At 51.1% G+C, this 14,411-nt stretch overlaps 1 protein-coding gene across 1 annotated transcript in view; it reads left to right on the top strand.

Moving 5' to 3' along the window:
• Positions 1 to 2,759: 2,759 nt before the first annotated feature.
• Positions 2,760 to 14,411, top strand: part of LOC138516897 (uncharacterized) — a 57,374-nt gene continuing 45,722 nt past the window's right edge. Inside the window, exon 1 of the mRNA XM_069632351.1 lies at positions 2,760 to 2,879. The gene's annotated coding sequence lies outside the window, so the exon portion shown is untranslated. The remainder of the gene's footprint in view (positions 2,880 to 14,411) is intronic.

The following is a 14,411-nucleotide window of genomic DNA, read 5'->3' as shown; positions in this document are numbered from 1 at the left end:
GAGGGGAAACATCAGACAGGTACAAGAGAGTGTGGAACAAGGAGATCAAGTGAAACAGGGAGGTTGAAACACATCACGCCTCATAGTGAGACCCAGTCTAGGATCTAACTAGAAAATGCCAGAGGGTGTAAGTGAGAGAATGCTAAGGCCTTTAGGCCCTCACCTCAGTTAATATTCTACCAGGAGAGGGTTACCTCTAGTACCAACCTATGAACCTCGGTTAGGGAGGAGGGAAGCGCATTGGAGATATATGATATGATATGGCATTTATAATGCACCTATACAGAAGTGTGTCAAGGCGTGATGAGGCATGGGAGGGGGAATAGAGGGAAGACAGACTCAACGATCTTACTAGGCGAGGTGACATTGAGATCATGCAAGTGCAGGGGAGGGGGAAAGAGGGAAAAGTGCGAGGGTGAAGGGGGAGCTGAAGTGCAGTACAAGGGATAAACAGTAAATAAATAAAACAATAAATAAAAACAACAAATAAGAAGTGCGGTCAGCTGGTGGCTGGTGCAAGGGTGAGTGCAGACATCAGGTTTCAGGGGCTTTAGGGATACAGAAACCGCCCCAGAGTGTAAGGGTTGCCGGGGGGTAGAGTAGGTGTGCAACTGGCAGGGAGGGGACCTGGGTTCGAGAATAGAGGGTAGCCAGGTGACCAGTGCAGTTTCAGTCATGAATTCAGCACGGGAGAGGAGGAGAGAAAGCTGAAGCAAAGACAAAGTTCTTGAGTTGCTCAACCAGAGATCACCAGCCTCAATTAAGTTTCGTAAAATAAAAACTCTCAATCCGTTTCTTGAGTATTAGCATTCTCATGACCATCTGTGAAACGTGATGTGAGAAGTGGGATTTGTTAAGACTACGATACAGAGGTCTTTCACAGTCTACGGATAGTTTATCTACTAAGACTGCCCGAGTTCCTACAAGGACCACCCCTATACAGAGATACAAGAGGTGCTGGCTCCACCTAGGGGCATGCCCTGGTTAAGATCGGTTTACGAGTTGAGGTACCAGGTGGTAGGTATATTCGGATTGTGCAAAGGGCTTATAGTGGCATCTTCGTGTTTGTTGTATGATGCACGACATGGCTTGTGCTAAATAAACCTGATGGCATAAGCTGAATCCCACGTCCTTGACAGCAAGATTCATCTTATTTTCTGGGTGTAACAACAGGAGAAAGATAGCAGAGCTATAAAACAGTATCTTGAAGGAAAACGGTTTATGCAGCAGTTACATTGAGTATGAGCTATGATTCAGATATTTTATTGCCTCTGCTCTGGCACCTCTCCTGCGTGTTGTATTTTCCTGCGATAGTGTGTAAAAAAATGTGTGTCACACTAGATATGTGACTTGGCAGTTCCGACCCCTTGCCAAACCCATGTCTAGGCTGGCCCCAATCTGCTGTTACATGGACTTTTTCACTAGCACTCCCAGCCTTCCTCAGGCCCACATCCATGGAAGTCAGCAGACACACGTGGGGTGAAACAAGCACAGCACTTTGATAAGAGGACACAATAACCCTGAAAGAATGTGTACTTGACAGGAAAATAGATTTTATAGCAAATTGTAAATTCACTTTATATTTGTTAGGATTTTGGAGTGCAGGGGGTTAACGTGGCTTCTTGAAATATAGTGTAGCCACACTTGGGAGCACACAAAAATGAGTAGTGCATGGAGTTTAATATGCACATTCAGTGCATGTCCGCCTCAAATCTGGTCTATGCCACTCTCTCATACTGCCTGAGTCCTGCTCGGATGGATATGCCACCCCTCCAGGTCGACCTAACGCCTGGTTCCATCAATATGCCACATAGGATGATTCCAGCCTATATCAGGCCCATGGGCCGCCTACTACCACCCTGGCTCAGGCCTAGTGCCTGGCTAGGCCACGCCTCCTTCCCTGCCTGCCTACTACCACCCTGGCTCAGGCCTAGTGCCTGGCTAGGCCGGCCTACTACCACCCTGGCCTTCACCGCCTGCCTATTACCACCCTGGCTCAGGCCTCGTGCCTGGCTAGGCCACGCCTCCTTCCCCGCCTGCCTACTACCACCCTGGCTCAGGCCTCGTGCCTGGCTATACCACACCTACTTCACCGCCTGCCTACTACCACCCTGGCTCAGGCCTAGTGCCTGGCTATGCCATACCTACTTCACCGCCGGCCTACTACCACCCTGGCTCAGGCCTCGTGCCTGGCTATGCCACACCTACTTCACCGCCTACCTACTACCACCCTGGCTCAGGCCTAGTGCCTGGCTATGCCACACCTACTTCACTGCCTGTCTACTACCACCCTGGCTCAGGCCTCGTGCCTGGCTATGCCACACCTACTTCACCGCCTGCCTACTACCACCCTGGCTCAGGCCTCGTGCCTGGCTATGCCACACCTACTTCACCGCCTGCCTACTACCACCCTGGCTCAGGCCTCGTGTCTGGCTATGCCACACCTACTTCACCGCCTGCCTACTACCACCCTGGCTCAGGCCTAGTGCCTAGCTAGGCCACGCCTCCTTCTTGTCTTCCTGTGGCCCGAGAGAGCGACCCTGGAGAGGCCACGCCCCTCTCGGCCTGCCTCTATGGATAGCCACACCCACTCCCAGCGGCATTAGTGAGTGCGACGTTCTCACTCGAGAGGCCTGGTCACATGACGCCACGCACTCCCAGGCTGCCTCGGAAGGCCTGGTCACATGACACCACGCGTGCACAAGCTGCCTCGAGAGGCCTGGTCACATGACACACGCGCTCCGCCACGTGCTCCCAGGTCGCAAGAGGCAGGCGCCATTCCTCTTCCTGTCCGGCATTTAAGAGAGTGACGCTCTTGCTGCCAGGCTTCCTCGCTCCGACCAATCGGCTGGTGATTTGCAAAGTATATCGAGGCACAGGTGAGAGAGTGGGTTTCATTTCATGTAGTTTTCAAACAAAGATACGAGGCCTGGCAACCGAAACAAATGATTCCACCCTCGCTCACATCAGAGGTGTGATGCGGCCTCTCAGAACTCCCTCGCGGTCAGGGTGGCCTCGCTTCTACTCACAGGGCCAGGCCTTCACTGCAACAACGCTGTTTTCAATTCTGACAAAAAATGTGCTTTTTATTGTGCGCACGATACAGGCTGTCTTAGCTGGATGGTTTCCCCTTAATTCCAGTGTTTACGTGTGCGTTTTGAAGTGAGCACGCTCAGACTAGCTTTGCTAGGGCCCAGAATCCAGCAGCATTAAGCTTTGTCACAGTCTCGTCTGCTGACAAATGTTCATCCGGCCCAGGTAGTTATTCCACGTTCGAATTCTTTAAACCTGAGCAGTATGGTTTGTTGCAGTTGCACTTCATGCAATAGAAATAATTGCCTTCACATTTTATATTCTATTTACAAACTTCAAATGGGACAATACATCTAAAATCCCATTGAAATCTCCCCAAAGTATGATGTCCTTTATTTAGAGCGTTCTCTTTGTGCTGGAACATGAAGCCTCAGAGAGAGGGCATCAGCATTGGTGTTAGTGAATCCAAGTCAGTAATGTAAGTTGAAACAGTATTTGGACAATGTGACGAGCCATCTGTGTCTGGCAGCATCCATCCTCTCTGACCTCAAACACCATACATTAGTGGGTTGTTATCCGTCCTGACCGCGAAATTGGTGCTGTAGACGTGATCTTGGAACCTCTCTGTAATAGCGCACTTTAATGCCCAAAACTGCAGCTTGTGGACTGGGCAGTTTTTCACCGGATCCGTTGTTCAACTTCGTGGGCCTTGCCGATGTCCCTGGAGCTGGTGGAGAAAAACATGGTATGCTGGGCCAGCTGTTCCCTCCGAGATCGTTGAATCTCCGAAAGTTCAGTGTCTTCAGAACCAGTGGTGCCCCGAATGGGTGGATTACATCACTAGCAAAAGCAGTCAGGTTCAGCTGTATGATGATTGTGCATCCTGGTAAGTGCACAGTCCGATTGGTCACATTTATGACTGGACCTGTCATCACCAGGATCTACTGTACCTGTAAAACCCCTGGGAGACCCCACGCTCTGGTGTCTCCATCAGCATGTGTCTGTGTCTCTCTCGACTCCCCTCCTGTGGGGTGCATGGACTGCATGCTGGCATATTGCAGTCCAGCCATCTCCCGACATAATGCAGCTATTGCGTCGAACATCGAGGAATTTAATTCTTCCCTCTAGCTGCTGCAGAACAGAGCCAGGTTTTCGATGGGAGGGCACTGACTTCAGCTACATCGTGTGGAAACTTCACTTACTTATTTAGTTGTCATTTGTATAGCGCCTATACACTTAACAAGTGTTTCAAAGTGCTCCAACGCAGGGAGGGTTACAGACTAAACAGAGAATAACATTCTTAATAGGCATTGGTACATTCAGAATGTGCAAATGCAATGTGTTTTAGTGGTACAACATAGGACAGGAGGACTACAAACTGTTACAACATATGACAACAAAAAAGAATCTCTGAACCAAACAAATCTGACCCAGATGCAACCCATTTAGTTTCATGAGCTGTCTCCCATGCTGAGAAAGTACAGCCCAGCGAAGGGTTCTAATGGGATATGCGCCTAGTGTGTCAAGTATAACGGCTCAGACTTGGAGGGTTACCAACGAGCCACTATCCAGAAGCGCATGTGCCTACTGTCCAGCAGTAGTAGTTGTCGCCTGATTGAACTACATGCCTTTCAGGTACTCTCCAAGATCTTTAAGTGCTGCCCTGGCTGGCAGTGAGATTTCATCATCTCAGGTGGTCTTGGTAGATGGTGGTTCCCAGATTACTTGTCCGCTGGTGGTGTCACTGCAGACCTGGGCTTGTCTGGTTGTGCAGACTTGATGTTCCCTATCTCTACTCAGTCGGAGCATAGTACACAAGACGATTCAGGTTCTTAGCTTCCAGGTCCTTTCTGGCATTTCCTCCTTTTGTGCATGGTGGGGTCTTCAAAGTCTGCAACCTCACAAAAACGATAACATGCCTGCCCACACCTGTCGCAGAACTTCCAGGGCTGGCGCGGGGCGGTTTGCTGATGGGAATGCGGTAAAGGTGCAGATTGGAGCGGGGGGGGGTGCACCTAGAAATTATGTAACTAATGTGGGGGATGCAGCAGGGAAAGTGAAGGGGCACTCTTGGGAGTGAAGACATCATTGACCACTGCGCTATGTAACTTATGCGCAGGTGCGGGGAAGAATGGTGTGCTCTAGCATCTTGATGCATCTCTTGTGCTAGATGGAATTACCAATAAATATCTCGGACCAAATAACCGGACGACTCGCAGAATAATGCAAATAACTACTTTGTTCTCAGTTTAATAAAGCAGGGTCAACTGGCAGACATCAGACAGATGCTTGCACACATACACAAACTTCATTACACAGAGGTCTTATACCACAATATACGTAATCTATGACGTCATCCTACATGGCAAACCATAAAACGTATTAGCGGGAGGGATTGGTATGGGGAACATGTCTACTTATAGAATGTATACCGGTTAGAACTTCATAGGCTGTCTCTTATTTGTAAGACACACCTCGAACTAGCACTACATACATATAATACTGATTGTAGCGAACAAAATGGCCGCAAATTGGTCTATGCAACATTGTATTGCAGGTTGCCCTATAGAGCAACTGATTGGTTGGCATTCTCACCAACTTTGGACTTTCGGCTCGGCTAGCAGCACGTAAGAAAAACGAAACTCAGGTGCTTGAATCACGTCAGATTACTCCCTACTTTCCCAATTAGTCCATCATCTCTCATCAGTCCGACCACATCACTATCTTCATCCAAGGCTTAATAAATAGCCATTGCCTTTGACTTCCGAGTCACATGTGAAGAGACAACAAATGTTCCATTTTGGCCTCTTATTTCCTGCTTTTTGATTTAATTATACTGAGTGTCATTTCTCCTCTTGGCCTCTAGAGACTTGCTCCCTCTACCTTATATAGACTTTAAATACTTTTAGATTGTCCAATAAGTGGCTCTTGCAGATGGTTTCTTCTTCTTTAAAAGAAATATGTCTCGTCCATGGCTTATCTGTCTGCCTCCCTTTGTGCTTTGCAGCTAGTGCTGACTTTTTTTGACGAGCCAAGTACCTTTCCGCTATCCGCTGCACCTAACTCTCTGGGGGCACAGTTTATTACATCACGGTCCACGTGGGCCTTTTCACAATGGCCGCCAGCCAAAGCAGACCGACCAGCTTATGTGCACTGCTCTGGGCTGCCCTTGCCTGATTGTCTGGCCCTTGTTTATCTCTGCATTAACCCCCGGAGCCGGCAGGCGAACGCCGGGCCCCCTCAAAGGGCCTCTTGTAAGTAATGTCATCTTTTCTGTCCCCTCTCCTGGTCTATGGACTCCACAATTGATGTCCACACTCTCTCCTTCCTCTTCCTCACCCATTAATGGTGGCACTAGATGGGAAGTTGTGGCTGGCTTCTCATCCTTGAGGTGCATCATTATTGTCTATCACAATGGTACTATCATGCTCAGGGCCCTCAAACCAATCTCTTCCTCTTCGATAGATGCCTGTTGTCTATTATTAACTTCCTTCCCGCTCCTGCTACCCCACCTTCCTATCTCTCATCTCCTCCTACACCACTTCTGACAGGCATACCACCCCCCTGGTATCCTCCTCGAAAAACCTTGGTGACCGGCTTCACTTAGCCACGCTTAATTCTCGTTCCGCTATCAAACATTCTTCGAACATCTTCCTCCTCCTTGAAGACATTGATCTCGACGTACTCGCTCTCACCGAGACGTGATTCAATGCCAGCTCAGTCACTGCTTTTGACACTATTCTCCCCGACGGCTACAAGATAATCTCAAAGCCTCATCCCAACCGCGGTGGAGTAGCCTTGATCTTCCCTGAGTGGGTCTTTCCCCACCTCCCTCAAGCACTCCCTTGTGCGCCCTTCCTGAAGAAGCCTTCCTCTGACCCCTTGTGTCAGGCTAACTACCACCCCATCTCTATCACTCCCTTCCTTGGGAAACCTCTGCACAAGCTGGTCCTCCCTCCCAACTGACCCAGCATACTGAGCTAGTTGGTTGCCTACATGACCATCGATCTGCATTCCAAGCTTACAGACGCACAGAAATTGCTCTCGTGAACACCCGTGAGGAACTGCTTGCATCCCTTGACTCAACACACCCGCTGCTCTCATTCTACTTGATCTCTCCTCTGCATTTGATACGGTTAACCACTCCATCCTCACAAAACGGCTCCATGATCCCCTTATATCTCGGAACGGGCACTGGACTGGCTGACCTCCTTCCTCACTGACCGTTCCTCCGAGGTTATCCTGGGCTCTTGCTCCTCTCCCACTTCTTTCTCCACTTGTAGCGTTCCCCAGGGCTCCAACCTTTCACCCTCGCTCTTTAACGTCCATCTCGCCTGCTTGCTCACCGTAATTCCACTTTCTCCCCCCACTTCCATTGTTATACAAACGACACCCAACTCTTCTTCCAACTTCACTCTGATCCTCTCCCTACTTCCTCTTCCATGCCTGACTACCTATCTGCTATCCAGACTTGAATTCATCCCTGTACCTGTGAAAGGATTTCCTCCTGCCACAGTCACATTCCCTAATTTGGGTGCAGGTGCTTTCTGGACTCCTGTAGTTATATTCCATTGTGGTACCATAGTCTGCTGTGTCTGTGCTGGCTGCGTTTGTACCTGTTGTGCTTGCATGGGTACTTGTTGTGATTGCCATTGTGGCGATTTAATTTGTAATGGTGCTTGCTGTATTTGCTGTGGTTCCAGCACATATGTCTGAACCTGCATGTGATCTTTGGCATAATATTCCTCTTCCTCTGGTTCTGTATTATATTGCAGAGCATAGCCCAACCACCCTCTTGGAGTTTGCCAATTTTGCTGCATGCCTCCTGTACTTCTTCATGTTCTGGCTATGTGTCCTATTCTTCACCTATTCCAGCATTGTTGCAATTGTCCTCCATTAAATTCTCCTCCCCTCCATGTATGTAAGGGGTAATGTCTCAGGGTCAACTTGTCAGGGGCCAAATCAGTCTAGCAAGCAGGACCAAGCTAGGCCAGGGTCTTTACCCAAGCACTTCACCCGGCTGGTGTGGGACACTAGGGCCTCCAACAACTGAAGCACTCGATGGAGGCGTGCACTCCCATGAGACAGCTCCAAATTCACTGCTTGTGTTTGCAGGTGAACCCCCAGCCCAGTTGACTTCCTGAAGCTGGTCCATAAGGATGGTTTCTGATTGTCTGGCGTGTTGTGAATCTGATATAAATCACAACACAATGATCAAAATACGTACACATCAATCCCTATTTAAAATAACTTGTAGATGAATGAATGGAAGCTTACACTAGCAATAAATGCATTAAACCCTAAGATGGCAGACAGGAAGGGGACAGGTAAGCAGGGTAGGTATAGGGACACTAAGGGTGATTTCAACAGTGCCTCCAAAAAATGTAGCTGGGGATGGTTTACTGTACACCTCCTGCCAAGTGTACTGTAAATGGTCCCTTTCACCACGTTACATAGACATTGGGCCTCATTAGAAGTTTGGCGGTAGCAGGCTGCTGCCAAACTTCCGAAAATTTCCGGCGCCTGCGAATGGGCAATTACTGGGTCATTACGGCCCTGCCGGACCCGATAATTGCCCTTTCGCGGGTCTCGGTATGGCATACTCCCCACTCCCATTTGAGCCCCATAGGGCATTGAGCCCCATAGGGCTCCATGGGAATGGGGAGGTCGGATGCACCGGCACCGTTTTTAAACGGTGCCGGTGCATGCGACATGCTGTGCTCGCGGGTGCCGCTCTGCCCGCCAGGTCAGACCTGGCGGGCAGAAAGGCACTTGCGAACAAAACTCGTAGTTTGCCGGTCCGGGAACTACGGTACCGGCAAGTTTATTGGTACCGTTCCCGGACCGGCAAACTTATAATGAGGCCCATTATCTATTTTAGTTGCCTTGTATCTGCTTGTTATGGTAGGAGTTTCTTTTTTTTTAAATTCTCTTTATTGAATTTTTCAACAACTTTAACAATCCCCATAACTCCCCCCTCCCTCCCTGCCCCCCTCCCCCTGGTGCTGCTTCAAAGTCTCTGTAGCTCCCTGTCACCACAAAGTGTCTGTTCCGGGTCATTCCAGATCCAAAAGCCTTAAATGTTGCGGGCGCCACCCGATCCTGAAATCATCTCTGAGAAAGGAAAGGACCTCACCCCACTCGCCTGCAAAGTTCTGTATTGTATTGTTCATTGCGTAAGAGGCCCATTCCATCGCTACTATCTCCCAGACTTTACGCAACCAGTCTTGAAACATCGGTATGTTCGAGCTCTTCCATCTCTGGGCTATGATTGCCATTGCTGCCAGAGTGAGCATCACCCTCGCTCTTTCCCTGCCCCTTCAACCCGCCGGCCCTTCTGCTGGCCTCAGGCCTAATAGTGACCATTCCGGGGGTATGCCTCCCTCTGCCCCAAACACTTGTTCCATCGGCTGCTTAATGTCTCCCCAGAACAGGGCTATTTTTGGGCATCTCCACCAAATATGTTCCGCAGTGCCCTCCTGGCCGCATCCCCTCTTGCAAATTCCCGACGGATCTGGGTAGATCCTACGCAGCCGAGCTGGAGTATAGTGCCACCCATATAATATCTCATACCAGGCCTCCCGGGTTTGCTAGGCTCTCGCTAGTTTAGGGATCTTCCTCCATAGATTTTCCCACTCCGTCTTCTCTATTTCCCTGCCCAGAATTTTTTCCCACCTTCCCATATATGCCCATTGCGGCCTCGGGGTAGCCTCATCTAGGATCTTATAAAGCTGCGAAATAAGGCATTTCGAGCCGTCGTTGGTCATCAGGAATTTCTCAAAAAGGGTCGGTGATCTAGTAGCCGCCTCCGTGTTTATGGGGTATAGAAGCCAGTGTCGCAGCTGTGAGTATCTCAACCTTTCACCTTCCCCCAGTGCGAAATCCCTTTTACAATCTACAAAAGAGCTGATCTCCCCTCCTATAAACATGTCCCTCATCCAACGGCAGCCTCCCTCCCGCCAGTACCGGAATGCCCCTCTTTCCAACCCCAGGGTAAAGTCTTTATTATTGAAGATGGGGGTGAAGGGGGATGGGTAGGTTGTGATTTCCTTACGTTGGACCAGTCTGTCCCAATTATCTGCAACTAGTTTGGTGATAGGGGCCATGAGTTGAATCCTACTCACCCTTGCCCTTTTTCCCTCCCATATAAACTCGTTTGTTACCACCTGCAGCTTCTGAAAGAAGCTGGCTGGGACTGCTTGAGGGATAGCCTGGAAGAGCTAGAGCAGCCTCGGCAGGGTGACCATTTTAAGTGCCTCTAGCCTCCCCAACCAGGAGATCCGCAAGTTCCGCCATTTAAGGAAGTCTTTTTTAATTCTTTGCAGGAGTGGGGGTAATTTGCTGCATACCATCCTCATAGAGCCGGAGTGATTCTCACCCCCAAGTACGTAATTCCCCCTGGTCGCCAGGCAAAGGGCGTCGTCCCCTTTAACTCCTCCCTCTCTTCCCTTGCCAAGGTCAGGTCCATCAATTCGGACCTATGCATATTAATGCGTAATCCTGATGCTTCCCCAAAGTCTTCTAGTAATAGCCTGCATTGCAAACTCGACTCTATGGGATTGGTCAGGGCAAGCAACATGTCGTCCGCGAAGGCCGCCACCTTGTGCTGCCTACCCCCAAACGGTATTCCCTGTATTCCTTCAGATTCCCGAATGGCCTGCAGGAGGGGCTCCAAGTAAACCGCATAGAGCAGGGGCGATAAGGGACATCCCTGTTTTGTACCTCTTTGGAGTTGGAATGATCTAGACAAAGTCCCATTAACCACCACCCTCGCTCGCGGACCCTCATAGTTCGCCTTGACCATCTGTAAATAAGCGCCGCCTAACCCCATTTTTTCCATGGTTTTGAAAAGGAAGGACCACTCCACCCGGTCGAATGCTTTTTCAGCGTCTAAGGACAGAAGTGCTGCCGGGGTACGAGTCTTTTCCGCCTTTTCCACCAGATGGGCCACCCTTCTAATATTGTCCGCTGTCTGCCTCCCCTTCACGAATCCCGCCTGATCCTGATGGATCAGATCTGGGAGAAGCCCCTCGAGCCTATTCGCCAGGATTTTAGTGTAGATTTTGGCGTCTACATTAATAAGCGCTATTGGCCTATAGGATGATCTTTCGAGAGGGTCCTTGCCCGCTTTCAGAATCAGAGAAATCTTGGCTTCTTTCATGGACGGAGTGATTTGCCCACTACCTAAAAAAGAGTTGAAAAGGTAAGTCAACTATGGAACCAGCACTCCAGCAAAGGTCTTATAAAAGAACGCAGTGTACCCATCAGGGCCAGGGGCCTTCCTTGCGGGCAGCTTCCGAATAACCCCCCTCACTTCCTCCTCCGTTATCTTTTGTTGTAAACCAGTCTGGGCGCCCCCCTCAATTTTACGCAGGTTAACCCTTTCCAGGAATTTCTCCTGGGCCTGGCCGCGTCCCATCTTATATCCTCACCCGTGTCCCCTCTCTTGTTGTTATCAATGAACTCTCTCATCTTACCCTCTATCTCCTCCCTTACCAAAGGGTCCCTCAGCAGGGGTTCCGGGTATTTCCAACCCCACAGCCCCCTCCCCCTCTTTCCCAGTTCCAGCTGCATCGACAATATTTTATGATCTGCTATTCCCATGCGCCCAACCTCTATCTCTTTGACCTTACCCACCAGATTGGCCGAGATCCAGATGTAGTCAATTCTGGACTGGGTCCCATGAACTTCGGAAAGGAATGTGTAGCCCTCCTCGTCCCCTTTCTATTCCCTCCAGACATCCCTCAACCTTACCCTCTCCACTTTGTCCCGCAGTCCCGCCGAGGCTACCGCCCCTCCCCCACGGCTTTTGGTCCCCCCTGACCTGTCTTTAACCTTGTCCCATGCTATATTCAGGTCCTCCATTATGATTATCTGGCCTCTTACCCAGTCACCTATTTTCCCCATGAGATCGCAGAGGAAGGAGTCCTGCCCTGTGTTGGGCGCATAAATCACCCCTATTGTATACATCTCCTCCGCGATTGTGCCTTTTTACCATAACAAACCTACCCCCCTTGTCCTTTACGGTGTCTCCCAAACGGAAGTTCACTGTGCCCCTGATGGCCAGCGCCACCTCCCACCCCGATTTCGTTGGACCAGACGCCTGAAACACCTGATCAAACTCTCTCAACCTTAAGCGACTCTGGTCCTTGCGAAGCAGATGTGTCTCTTGTAATCCCAGAAAGTCCGGTTTTCCCCGCTTCGCAAATTGCTCCAGCTTTTTCCTTTTCAGCGGGGTGTTGAGGCCCCTAACATTATGTGTTACCCATTTGAATTGTGATTAGACACTCGCCGTTCAAGTCCCCCCAGCAACTCCCCACCCCCACCCATTTGCCCTATGTCTGTTACCCGGGTGCGTGGACCACTTCTAATTCGCCCCTCGGGCAGCACCTGAGGATCCCTTCCTCCCTCCTCCCCCTTTCTACCGCCCCCCCCTCCCAACCCCTAATGACCTTAACACTTGGTCTTCCCGCCTCCCCCCCTAGACTTCCTCGCCCTTGGTGATCCCATGATGTTTGCTCTTAGCACCCTCTCTCCTCCTTGTGATCAAAAACAGCCTTTGTGTCCACCACCCCCTGAGATTATTCAAATACCCAATCAGTTCTCCTCTGCTCCGGATCACTCCACTGTCGCGGGCTCCACATCAACTCCCTTCCCGGGGGGGCCTCCGCCGCACAGGCCTCCTCCTTTTCCCCTCGCCGACCAGTGACCATTCCATGGCCTGGTTCGGATCCCACTTCCCGCCTCCGAAGAGCCGCTCGGGCCCGCCACCCTCGATTCCCCGAACAGCTCTTGATCCAGTTCCAGTTGAAGTATGTCCGCTCCTTCCTGCATTGTGGTTATCCGCTTCTGAGAACCAGCCCACTCGAAGACAAGCCCAAAGGGGAAGGTCCACTTATATCTAATCCCCTTTTCTTTAAGCTTCAGGGTGAGGGGGCTCCATTGTCGCCTCTTGAGCAGGGTACACCTGGCGAGATCCTGGTATAGTTCAATACGTTTGTCGTTAAAGGATATCGGCTCTTTTTGTCTAGCGGCCTTGAGTACTGCCTCTTTTTGAGCATATCTTGTGAACGCAGCTAACACGTCCCGTGGCCTAGACTTCGGGTTCCTATTGAGGAAGCCCACTCTGTGAACCCTGTCCAACTCGATCCGATCAGGTGAAGGCTCGCCCAGTAGCTCTGCAAAAAATCCTTGAACCGTTTCCTTCAGGTCCCTATCTTGCCCCGTCTCTGGCAGGAGCTTCAACCTGATGTTGATCCGCCGAGACCTGTTTTTCATGTCTTCCATTCTTATTTCCAAGTTCCGCGTTGCCATGTCGAGCCTCTCGATTGCTTCACTGTTCTCCGTAGCCTCTCTGCCTATCTCCTGCAGGCCTTTTTCGACTATGTCCGTTCTCTCCCCCAATTGACTCACTTCCTGCTTAATTTCGGCCAGCGCCTGGTTGATGTCAGACCTCATTAGTTGAAATTGCTCTTGGAAGGTTTTCCCTAAAGATGATTGAAGTGAGAGCAGCTCCCCATGCAGATCCTGGCGTGAGATTTGTGCAGACGCTTCCGGGGTCTCAACGTGCTCCTGCTCCATACTTCCCCCCCCTGTGCGGCACTGCGTTCCTCGGCTGCGTCCTTGCTTGCCCAGAGGGCTATGATGGGGCCTGGGGCGTCCGCCTGAGACTGACCGCTTTTATTGGCCTTGCTCTTGTTTTTAGCCGCCATAATTGTGGCTTGTATACAGGGAGATCCCCTCTGATCCTGCCCGTGCCTCCCCAGGGAGTTGCTTCTGACCAGGCCTGAATCCCTTGCCTTGCTGTCCCTGACCAGGCCTGAATCCCCAGCCTTGCAGTGCTTAACGTTGCCTTAGGGCCTGTTGAGTTTGCGTGTATTAAGACAGTGCATCAATGAGGCCACGCGGGCCCGGGCCGGTATATGTAGCCCGGCTCCACATCAGATGGGGGGAGCCGATGTTAGCCCAGCAGCCCAGCATACAAGGGAGCCCCAGTCCACTGTGTCGTTGGATGTTGCCGTGGGGAAGAAACCTGAAAACAGGGGGGGTCCTGTCAGTCCTGGTGGAGGTCACCCCTGCCCCCCGAGGCTCCGCTCCACCAGGCTGTGGGGGATCTCCCTCCTGGTGCCCCCCGAGGCCCCTAAGGGCCGATGTCATCCGGCCCCACTCTCCTGCCGCTCACCGCACTGCTCTGGTATTGTCCTCTCGCCGCCCGGGGCTGCACCCCGCTCCACGGGCCGGCGTTCCTGCCCGGAGATCGCCGCCGTTCCAAAGGACTTGCGCGGGCCTCCTGGCGTGCGCCCGGCTCCCGCGGCCCTCCAGTCCGAGGCTCCGCCACAGGACCGACAGCAGCTCTGCCGGTGTGTCTCGAGGGTGCC

Source organism: Ambystoma mexicanum, chromosome 6q (genome assembly GCF_040938575.1).
Source record: "Ambystoma mexicanum isolate Mex_15411 chromosome 6q, UKY_AmexF1_1, whole genome shotgun sequence".
Lineage (NCBI taxonomy): Eukaryota > Metazoa > Chordata > Amphibia > Caudata > Ambystomatidae > Ambystoma > Ambystoma mexicanum.
The sequence above is the reverse complement of the archived record's forward strand: the minus strand, read 5'-3'. Positions and strand labels throughout refer to the sequence as shown.